This window comes from Hibiscus syriacus, unplaced genomic scaffold (genome assembly GCF_006381635.1).
Source record: "Hibiscus syriacus cultivar Baekdansim isolate YM2019G1 unplaced genomic scaffold, ASM638163v2 tig00110402_pilon, whole genome shotgun sequence".
Classification (NCBI taxonomy): Eukaryota; Viridiplantae; Streptophyta; class Magnoliopsida; order Malvales; family Malvaceae; genus Hibiscus; species Hibiscus syriacus.
Window position 1 is genome coordinate 1,529,121 of NW_024062722.1, and position 11,192 is coordinate 1,540,312.

The 11,192-nt window shown below is 37.3% G+C and overlaps 1 pseudogene; it reads right to left on the reverse strand.

Annotated features, from left to right (window-relative positions):
- Nucleotides 1-422: 422 nt before the first annotated feature.
- Nucleotides 423-3,452, reverse strand: LOC120123639 (annotated as a pseudogene).
- Nucleotides 3,453-11,192: the final 7,740 nt, after the last annotated feature.

Below are 11,192 nucleotides of genomic sequence, written 5' to 3' on the forward strand. Positions count from 1 at the left end.
CCTTTCAAGCCGGATCCCTATAAGTGTGGTGGCAAGGGACCATAATGGACTTGTCCTTCGAGGCGAGGCATGGCAAAACAAATCAAACCTTCTTTCAATGTCAAGTCTATGGAGGCACAAGCATTTATCCAAGGCATAAAGTTTGCTACTAAAGCGAATGGCAAAGCACCATCATTGAAGGTGACACTGTCAATCAAATCACGAACTACAAAGAGGACATCTCTTTAGTCGAATCGATGCTCGGCGAAACACAAGACTCCATTCGCACTAACCAAGGAATTAAAGTTCGCTATACCAACTTGGGGCAAATATGATAGCGCATAAATTGGCACAAATCGCTTCGTCGAGGAACAAACCGATATTATGTTACTACTTTTTTTGGTTGGTTTCCTTCATGAAACTTAACTCTTTGCCAACACCCAAAAAAAAAATGGAGCCTTGGGTGGGATAAATTAAGAGAAAAAAAGAATAGTATAGACAGTGATTAAGGGAAAAAAAGAGTAAAAATAAGGCTAACACCCAATAAAACAATGGAAGTTTATTCACTGTATTTCACTAAACTCACCTTCCCTACATACACCCACATCCACCTCTATGGTCCTTGTGTTCTTCGCTTTCATCACCCTGCAACAGTTTCTTCTCGGCGACTGCCAAAACAAATCCGAACCCTCGTGTCATAAATTGATCTTCCGATGTGATTGTGAATAGAATAAAATAAAAAAATGTAGAGAGAAAGCAACTTACTCTGTCCCATAGATGCGGGTCGGGTTTCTTCTTGACGATCACCTTTTGAAGATCGTCAGGATCAGCCATCTTCCATTGCAGGGAGGATGAGGAACACGGTGCGGTTGTACATGGTCACGGTCGTATTCAAATTGGCATCCATTCTTACACTCGACATGTAGAACACAAACGGCTTCTGACATGGATTCCGGGCAACGGGCCGAGTGTTGAACGAATAAGCCGTGTAGTCTGCTCTTTTGTACCAATTCAAGAACGTTCTCGACGGCATTTCCATCTCCCGTGGGGAAAAGATTCCTCTAAAAACTTGAATGGCAAAACCCCATGAAACCGAAATCGTCCACGTCCTATTTCTGTCATAGCAGATGGACTGCTGCATGATCCCAGCCGAGTCCAGTTTTGCAGGCAACAAAAGGTGTTTAAGGGCTTGAGTCCTGGTCATGTTGGGGTAAATAGGCTCGACAACATCGAGGTGATGCAGTGACACCAATGGTGTTATCGGGTGAGCAGCAAGGAGCCCGAACAAGTTCCCATACACGTCATACTGATTCCCATTAACCAACCAGAAACATATAATCAGAGACTCACTACAATGCAAAATCTCAGAAAGTATAAGAGTCATAACATTAAGCACATAAAGACATCTCATTTACAATTACAATACGATGTGGGTTCGGTATGCAGGCATCATGCTTTTAACCTACTAGATTAAGGAACTCGGTTCAGCTTAGATTATCAATCACCGAATACAAACAGATAAAACACCATTTCCTAAGTCATAATCGGACAAAAGATGTTAACGTAGAGCGGCGATGAGTCTAGCCCCGACGAGCAGTGTTGCCAATAATTGGGAGAAAAGCAATTTAGCCATAGAAGGATCCATTGCCACAAATGTCCAGTTGAAAAACATACAAGACGTTTCTCCCACCAAAGGGCCACAACCACAGTCTTTCTTGAAGCCTATATTACTCCGATCCGATTCTTCCGTGTCCCGCATACAGGGATGGGCCGAGCAGGCCTGGAAATTCCAAATTTCCCTATAGTTTAGGTATTGTTTTGTATTTTCTACCGACAATCTAATTTCATACCTCCTGAAATTTTGTAATTTCGTACTCCTTAGATTTCTAATCTAAGTTTAGACTCCCTAACATAAAATCCTATGCTCTCATTGAAGGCGAAAATAATATATGCCGCACACACCCTCGTCCAAGTAGATAACATCACTCAGAGCGTGGAAACCACGTACCACAACAGCGCTTGGGTAAAAGGACGATGAAGAAAAGGACAAGGGTTTTCTAAACCCTAACAAATCGTGGGCCCCATCTCGTCATCTTCCTCTGAATTTAACTATTGGGAAACGAAATTCCCTTGTTACTGAGAAAATCCATTGACTTAATCACGATTAACATACCCCAAATCATGATTAGAGATGCATATTTAAATAATCAACTAACACCCACTGATGGCGCTTTAACAAATAAAGGAAAAAATTGACAAAACTGAGTCACCTACCTGGTGGAAACCGCGTTCCTTGGTGAGTGGGACACCGAGTTCGGCCATACAAGCTTGTATCCGGTCATCGGAGCCGTATAATCCCGGGTACCTTTGGATACACCGGTCTTGCATTTTCGACAAGGCCTTAGCCAATGGGTAGCTAATGGCGAAGCCGCCGCCGCCGTAAGCCATGCTGTAGGAGAAAAATGTTCTGTATATGAGATTCCGATAAGCTCCCGATGTAATAATACTGGGTGTGGTCGTATTTCCTCAAAATCCTGATGAGATTATCGGTGATGAAAACGGTGTCGTCGTCGCCCATCACGAACCAACGAACGCCATCCATCTCCATCCTCAACGTCTCCGTCACGATCCGCGAGATCCGGATGGCGGACCGGTGACCCTGCTTGTTCGCGTAAGCGAATTTCGAAGTGTCGCCGGAGAAACGAACCGGCGGAAGGGTCTTGTTGTCTTCAGCCGAGTATTTCACGCGATTGTCGAGCCAAACGACGCCGCGCATTCTGTCGGGTTTGTACCAGATCTTGATGTACTCTTTCCTCCGCTGCCATAGCTTGGAAGAAGCCGCGATCCCGAACACGACGTGGTGAATCTCCGTCGGCCTGGGATCCGGCGGAGCCTTGGGCATTTGTAATAAACCCAGTTGTCTTTCGCGGGCACTCCGGTGACTGTGAAGCCTCGCCGCCGCCGTCTCCTCCGTACTGTTGGGATTTAGTAAAGAACGATAGAGAGATGAAGCGAAAGGCAAATCGTCGTAGGTATCATCAGCTGAGGCCGCCAGCAGCTTCAAAGTGTAAATAACATAAACAACCGAAACAAAAAGGATTAACCACACCATTAGCCTCGGAACGGGTCTGGAAGACGACCCATGAACAAGCGGGTTACCCGATGGACTCCTCATCTGAATCTGATCCCACACCAGTTTATCCGAATCCTTCTTCGGCTCCTCCATTCTGTCAATGAAATTAGAAACCCTTTGTTTGCTTTGCATGTACTGTTTTCCAGATTGTGTGTATGGAAATCTAACAAAAAAGGAAAGTGAGGACCTTTGTTTAGATTTGGTATGAGAATGAACCCAGAAATGGAAAATTTTGGTGGGAAAGAAGAAATCGAAGAGGCAAAAGATTGGTTCTTGTTGCAGAGTAGTCAGGGTTAAAGCTTGTTGCTTGCTCGCCAGCCACCCCCTTCAATAAGAACATTACCATTCACCAAGCAACTTTATCTTTTGTTTTTATTATTATTATTATTTTCCTTTTTGGGTGTGATGCACTAAGATCTGATAATTCATACCAGAGAGTTTAGATTGCCGTGGAGTGGTTCAAGATTTTAGGTTAAATTTTCCTATTAGTCCCTCTACTGTGTTCAGAGTTGGTTAAAGGTATGGACTAAATTACAAATTAAAAAATTATAGAAGAATAAAGGTCACAAATTAACCAAAATCTTGAAGATGATAAAGTGTGAGGCCCCACCTTGTTTGGAGGGCGGGAAACAACACGGATCAACCGACAATTGGAGGTAGAAGAAACCAAATAAATTTTATGGGGGGGGTAAAATTACTAACTAGGCCAAAATTAACTCAAAACTGATAGAATTATCATTTACGTGTACATTGCAGGATAAAGGTCTAGCTTTTGTTTTTCTAGGTTTGGTTTGGTAATGTTTTGTGAGTTATGGAAATTCCATTTGGGTTGATGATAAATACGAATGTAAGCCTCTTGTATGTATATGGGAACACCATTTGTGGAAGATTTCAAAGAGGGGAAGTAAATTCGGCCTCAAAAGTTGATAAGATACTGTTTCTTTTTGTTTATCCAAATCTAAATCGGATTAATTCCTCCGTATAATAGATTTCTCCATAATTGCAATGAGTAAATTTTAAACGATGTAATATTTAGGTTACAATGATGTAAATCTTTTGATTTGAGTGGAGAGTCGCAATCGATGATTTTATAATGAATGATTTGATTTAAGATGATAGATAGTCTTCTTCCCCTCTTGAGAAGAAGAAGATCCACCCTCAACCTTAAATAAGAGGTTTAATAATGACCTTTGGTGTTAGTGTTTTGTTAGGTTTAGGGTCATGATGAATATCTGTAGGTTAGTAGTGCTTATGGATATGGTTATATGACTATGGATTTGACTCTAACAAATCACGCAGGTCTGTTAGAAATCATGTCAAATGATTGTAGTTGATTGGAGGATTATGAGTCTCTAAATAATTTAGTTAGTGGAAAAGTTCTTTCGGATGTCTTGATATGCAGAGAGGAGGCAACAAAGGTGCGGCTTATGCAGGAAATCTGGAGAAAGTATAACACTTGTCCCTCTAGTTGAGGGAATGTCATATAATGACTTGATCCAAGACTTACGTATGAAGGCATTTCTCGTATTTAATGAGTTGTTTTTTGGGAATCATCGTGATGGTTGTTTTTAACGGTTAGAGGCTCCCACATGTGTCACTCTATGATTGACGTAGTAAAGAGGCATGATATTTTGATCATTAAAAATATTGTGTCATCCGACTATGTAAGAGAAAAGTTACGGCGAAATTCATAGTTCCACCTAAATTTATGTGGAATTTCTGTTTTTTTTATGAGTGTCGCGAAGACGATAAATAATTTGAAAAAGAATGTAGAGGTGAAATTATTGTCCCTGATAGGATGTGACTTCTTCGCGTATAAACTAATTAGAACGAGGTTAAAAATTTATTCTATACGAGGTTTTTTGTAATTTATTTCATGCGAGAGGTTTTTACGAGTTCATGAAATCTCGTCCTGTGACATGAAATAGATGGATTGTATAGTTAGAGTTTTTTTGTAATTTCTTCTGATATGATCAGTAACATCTATTGTATGGGTTTTTCTGTAAAATAATTTATTTTATCATCGTCACCTCTTCATGATCGACGATATCTTCCATTCATCTTCCGTTCATCTTCTCAATCTTAAATCTTTCTCTTCTTTTTTCCTTCAGATTTTCGTTATGTTCTTAGTTTGGACTCTAATGATGATTTGGGTATTATTTATTTTCATGAAATTTTCATTGTTGGTGCTGGTAAATTGGAAAAAAGAAGGGAAATTTGATCTTTTAATGATCTTGAGGTTGAAATAGATGTAGTTTTGGCATCAAGACTTCATTAGTCTTTATCTTTCTGTATCGACTCTCTGAAATGCTTTATTTTAAAGTTTTATTTTGTTCGTTTTCTCTCTATTTAAGTTTGTGATTATTGAATATTTATTGAATTTAATTGATGATTTGCTTGATATATAGTGTGGCTCGTTTCCTAGAACCGCAAGGTACGATTTAGGACGCTATAGAGGTAACTACAGACCCTGATTACAGATTTTAGCTTGTCACACATCTTGCTAAATTAGATATTGCCAAGGCAAGTTGTTTAATTGGTTTGGAAGCAAAAGTATAACTACTTGTATCCTTGTTTTTGTGTTTGAATCTCTGCATGAGTTCATTTTTGTAGTGAGCTTGATTGTGTCATTTAACAACTTTTCCATCTTCACTAGCTATTCACTCTCTACTGTACAGGAGATAGTCATCAAGTTCAGAACGAGTCTAAATGAAAGAAACACGGAAAACCAAAGAATTAATTTTACACTACAATATCCAAACAAAGAATGATGTTTTTTTGAAAAATGTTTTCCAAAATGTAATTCATTTTCATAATTAGTTTTCTGAAATACCAATTACAGGGAAACAAACAGACCCAATGACATTAATTGTGTCACTTGGTCTCGAGCTATGTCTAGTTTTTAAGGATAGAAAAATATGAAGGATTATTACTGAAGATATTAAAGCATCTCAACAAGTACTGTCGTAGACGTCCTTCGTGTGGGCTCGGAATCGGGCTTCGACTTAAATAAACATGTTAGAGCCACCACTAATCATTTATTTTTTAGAAAAAATTTAGGTTGTCCAGACACTTTAATTTACCATCTTAATGATCTGCGTTTTACCATAAACATGTCAGATTCGGGAGTCGATTACAGTCAAGGAAGGATTAGCACCCTTGTATTACCCTTTCAGCACCAATTTAATTTCTCGGTTTTCTTAATTGCGAAAATTTAAAGTTAAATTGAAATTTAAAGATTCGATCTGAATTACTTACCTTCGATAAATTAAAATTACCCCTAACAGTAAAAAATGTTAGATTGAAAAACAAATATTAAATAAATCAAAAATGGGAAAAAGAGTAAATTGAGAAAATAACACCAAAAAAGAAAGAAAGAAAAAATGCTAAAAGAGAAAAATAAAAAATAAATATATATAATAAAAAAAATGAAAAAAAACTAAATTAAAAAAGAGAAAAAGGGTAAAAATAAAAAATAAAGAATATTGAAAGAGAAATAAAAATATAAAACAATGTTTAAAATAATAATAAAAGAATGAAAAATATGTTAAAGTTAGAAGAAAAAAGATAAATAAATAAAAACTTAAGGACCAAAATGAAAAAAATTGAAATTTTGGATCAAATGATGCTAAAAATGAGCCGTAAGAAAAAATTAAAAGGTTAGGGACTAAATTGCAAAATGTAGTAAATATTATCACATATTAAATTGAAATAATTCAAAATAAGAGGGTAAATTTGCAATAGGTGACCAAAATGAATTACACACCAAACTGCTAGGGACTGTAAAAAATAATTAAGAATCTTGTATTTACACTCTGGCCCTCCTTATAAATAGCCCAAAAATCCTAAAAATTTTCATTCTATCTCATTTCAACAAAATCCCCCCTCTTCTCAAATGCTCTAAACTCTCTCCCACTCGACCGAATGGCCAGCCACCGCTTTAGCCCCGCACCTCCTCCCGGTCACCGCTCCGACCACCGGAAAAAACCAAACTAACTCATTTCGAAAGCCCATGTTACCCCGAGGTCGGATCTAGCCCCCAACCTTCTAAATCAACCCCGAATGGCGTAGATCTATACCAAAAGGTCTCAAGTTTTACTTTTTTCGACGTGCTCTGACGACTTTTGGTTTCCTCTGCGACCTTGCTTCCCTCTGCCTAGCGACCTTTGATGAAAGCTTGATATTTTTTGTGTGTTGATTCGAACATTTGTTTTGTTTGTTATTTTGCTTGGTTTGCTGTTGGGATTTTTCTTGGTATTTTGTGGTATTCGGTTGCTGTTGATATTTGGCTCGAGTTTCTCTGTGTGTTCTTCTCGTTGCATAGTCAGAGGTACCGAATATCTCGGGATATCAGGGTGTTACTAATTTTTCTGGGATGGTTCAGTCCCGTTTGGCATCATTCGTTGTTGGTGCGGTCGGAAAACTCGGGATGGGTCAGTCATGGGTTGTTTGGCCGGAAATCCCGCTGGTTATTGACGCGTGGCCTCCAAGCGCGCTGCTTGCTTCCTCTCATGTAGCGCCCCAGATTAACATGAAACCCTAGCTCTATTGGCTTACCGGATCGGTGGTTGGGTCAGGTCTGCTTACCCAGTCTGCTCGGCCCCTTGGACTGCTGACCTGGACCTTGACCGAAAATAAAATAAAATATATTAAAAAAATGAATAAAGAAATAAATAAATAATAATATGTAATAATAACAACTATAGTATATATTATATGTTTTCGATTTTTTTAATATACGTTTTCAAAATCCTTTAAAAACCATATATTACATGTTTTCAAAACCATTTTGAAAATATATTATATATGTTTTCAAACCATTTTAAAACTATATATTATACGTTTTTAAACTATTTAAAAAACTATATATACACATTTTCAAAACTATTTTAAAAACTATATATTATACATTTTCCAAACTATTTTGAAAATATATACTATATGTTATCAAAACCATTTTAAAACTATATTATACGTTTTTTTAAAACTATTTTAAAAACTATATTATATGTTTCTTAAAAATAAGTTTTCAAAAAAATACATATTTATATATACTATGCTATACAATATAATAAAGACCCCGGAAGAAAATAAGTGTCTACAGCTACCCCTCTTTACCCATTTATAGTGAAACAAGAAATTGGGCAAAGATAAAAGGACACAAATTTTCGTTCGGGACTTGCAAGCAATCTTGCTGTCGATCTCTGAATTTGAAATCCGATTCAATGTGCAGTCGACTCTTTTATCGAATATCCTCTGTCGCAGAGTTAAAATTCGACCTAAAAGTAGGAGATGACTTCATGTTGTGGAGTCGTATTATATGTGACTCATTCATCATTTTAGGTTGATCTTGAGATGTCTTTAAACATGATATCATTCTTCTGAAGTTGAAATCCTGGTTGACCCTTTCGTCCTAAAGTTAGTCGGTTGAGCATGATATCCTTCGCTACGAAGTTGAAATCTAGCTTGATGTCTGGAGTAGACTGAAAGTCCTCGCTTCCTTTTCAAGCCCAATACCAATCGTTGTGAAGTTGGAATTTGACTAGATGACCTTAGTTGAGAAATATTTTCTTGTTGTTTTAGATGACTCCTTTGTTGTGAAGTTAAGTCGATCTATTGGGCACGATATCCTTCATCGCGAGTTGAAATCATGAGTGACTCCCCTGTCAGGCAATTGAGTATATTTTCTTAGCCGGATATCCTTCGTCGTAAAGTTGAAATCTAACTTGTATAAACTGTACTGTCTTTACTCTTGAGCGTTCTTCGAGTTCAGTGTCCTTCATTGCGAAGTTGAAATTGACTCTAATAAAAATATGCAAAATTATGCATATATGTGATACTAGATGCAATGTTTTATGTATGCCTAAAATGTATATGCAACATATGTTATCTTAGGGTTTAGAGAGAAATCTCAATCTTTTATTGTCATTCTGAATGACTCTTGTTTCTTTCAATCTTTAATTATGACTCTAGATTTTGGATTCTTCAATGGGCTTTGATCGAATATACACTCTGGGAACTTGAAAAAAGAAGCTTTACTTCTAGTCTTGATTTAATCAATGCATTTTTATTTCTTAATGAATTAGCATTAAAGTCATTCTTTCGAGTTTGGTGCAAGAAACTTTGTTAGCTTTCAAACACTTGTATTTTCAGGAAATCTTTGTGCAGTAACACAATGATATTTCCAAAAGTGAATAAATTATTCTTATTTAAACTCAATGGAAGATGCTTAAAAATTAATTTTCATTTTGAGAAGTGACCATATTTATTTATAAGGATGAAAATGAATACATGGAAAACATTATGAAAAATTCAAGATATACATGAGTACAAGTAAATGCCCTAGATCTGATAATGCAGACGTTTTGAACTGGTGCACCGTTAAGTGACTTTTGAGTGTAGCTTTTGTCAATAGGACTTTAAGATGTTACAATGTTTGAAAGAGCGCATAGTTCCTCTCAAATTACTAAATTTCCTGAAGACTTGGATGCCGCGATGTTTTATTGACTTGATCTGGACCTTTATGTGTGAATCATATATCGTTAAACAAGCTACACTTTCGGGTTTTCAACTTGGATCCTCCTTGGTTTCAAGATGCCCTTTTCGAGTTTTCATCTTTAACCCATCTTATTTTGTTCTTGTTTTTATTTTTCAATTTTTCGGTTTCCACTCTAAACATTTTTTAAGAACTTTAACTTAGGACGCCCTTTCGGGTTTTCACCTTAAGCGAAATATTTTTTGACTGCGTCAGAGTTTACAGGCTTAGGTAGTTTCAGCCTATCCATTTCAATCAAGATTAGTGCTTCTTCGGAGAAGGTTTTTTCACGACATAAGGCCCTTCCCAATTTGGCATCCATTTTCCTCTGAAGTCCTTTTGGATAGGACATATATTTTTCAGTACAAAATTTTCTTCATGGAATACTATTGGGTGCGCCTTCTTGTGTGTGCTTTGGATCATTCGTTTTGGTAAAGTCGGCCATGGTGAATGGCTTTCAACCTCTTCTTTTCTATTAGGTTCAGTTGATCATATCGAGTTTGCACCCATTCTGCATCATCCAGTTTAACTTCTAACAAAAATCCAGAGTGATGGGATCTCCACCTCAATGGGCAAAACCGCCTCCATTCCATATGCTAATGAAAATGGGGTTGCCCGAGTCGAAGTTTGTACTGAAGTTCAGTAAGCAAACAAGGAAAAATGTAACTTCTTGTGCCAATCTTTGTATGTCTCAGTCGCTTTCTTCACTATTTTCTTGATATTCTTATTTGCAGCTTCTACTGCTCCTTTCATCTTTGGTCAATAAGCAGTGGAGTTGTGATGCTTCATGTTAAATGTTCACGTCCAGCATCCATCATCTTGTTGTTCAAGTTTGTTGCATTATTGGTAATGATTCTTTCTGGTAAACCTTATCGACATATGATCTCCTTTTTCAAGAACTTGCAAATAGTGGACTGAGTGACACTGACATATGATGCAGCTTCCACCCATTTGGTAAATAGTCAATTGTCACAAGAATGAACCGATGACCGTTTGAAGCTTTTGGATGGATTTTTCCAAATACATCCACCCATATAGAAAAGGGCCACAGTGCCGTCATCAGTGAAGAAGGTGAGGCAGAACATTTATTTTATCCCCATATTTGGCACTTATGACATCTTCTAGCATAGTTGATACAGTCACTCTCCAATCTAGACCAGAAGTGTCTACATCTCATAACTTGTCTTGCCATCATATGTTCATTTGCATGAGTTTCATAAACTCCATCATGTACTTCCTCCAATACTATCTTTTCTTCTTCTGCATCTACACATCTTAACAAGACTTGATCATGGCTTTTCTTGTATAAGACTTCTCCGTCAAGAACATATCTGATCGCCATCCTTTAGATTATTCTTTTTCAGTTTTGGTGGCTTCTTCTAGATAGCTTTGATTCTTAATATGTAGAATGTCGTGGTACCAAGGTTTGGTGTCTTTTATCTCTTCAATTTGGTAACAATGAGCCATGTATTCATATGAATGCATGTCAATTGGCATCATATCAGATTCCCCGCCAGCTTTCAATGGCCATTTGGTTTTTTTCTC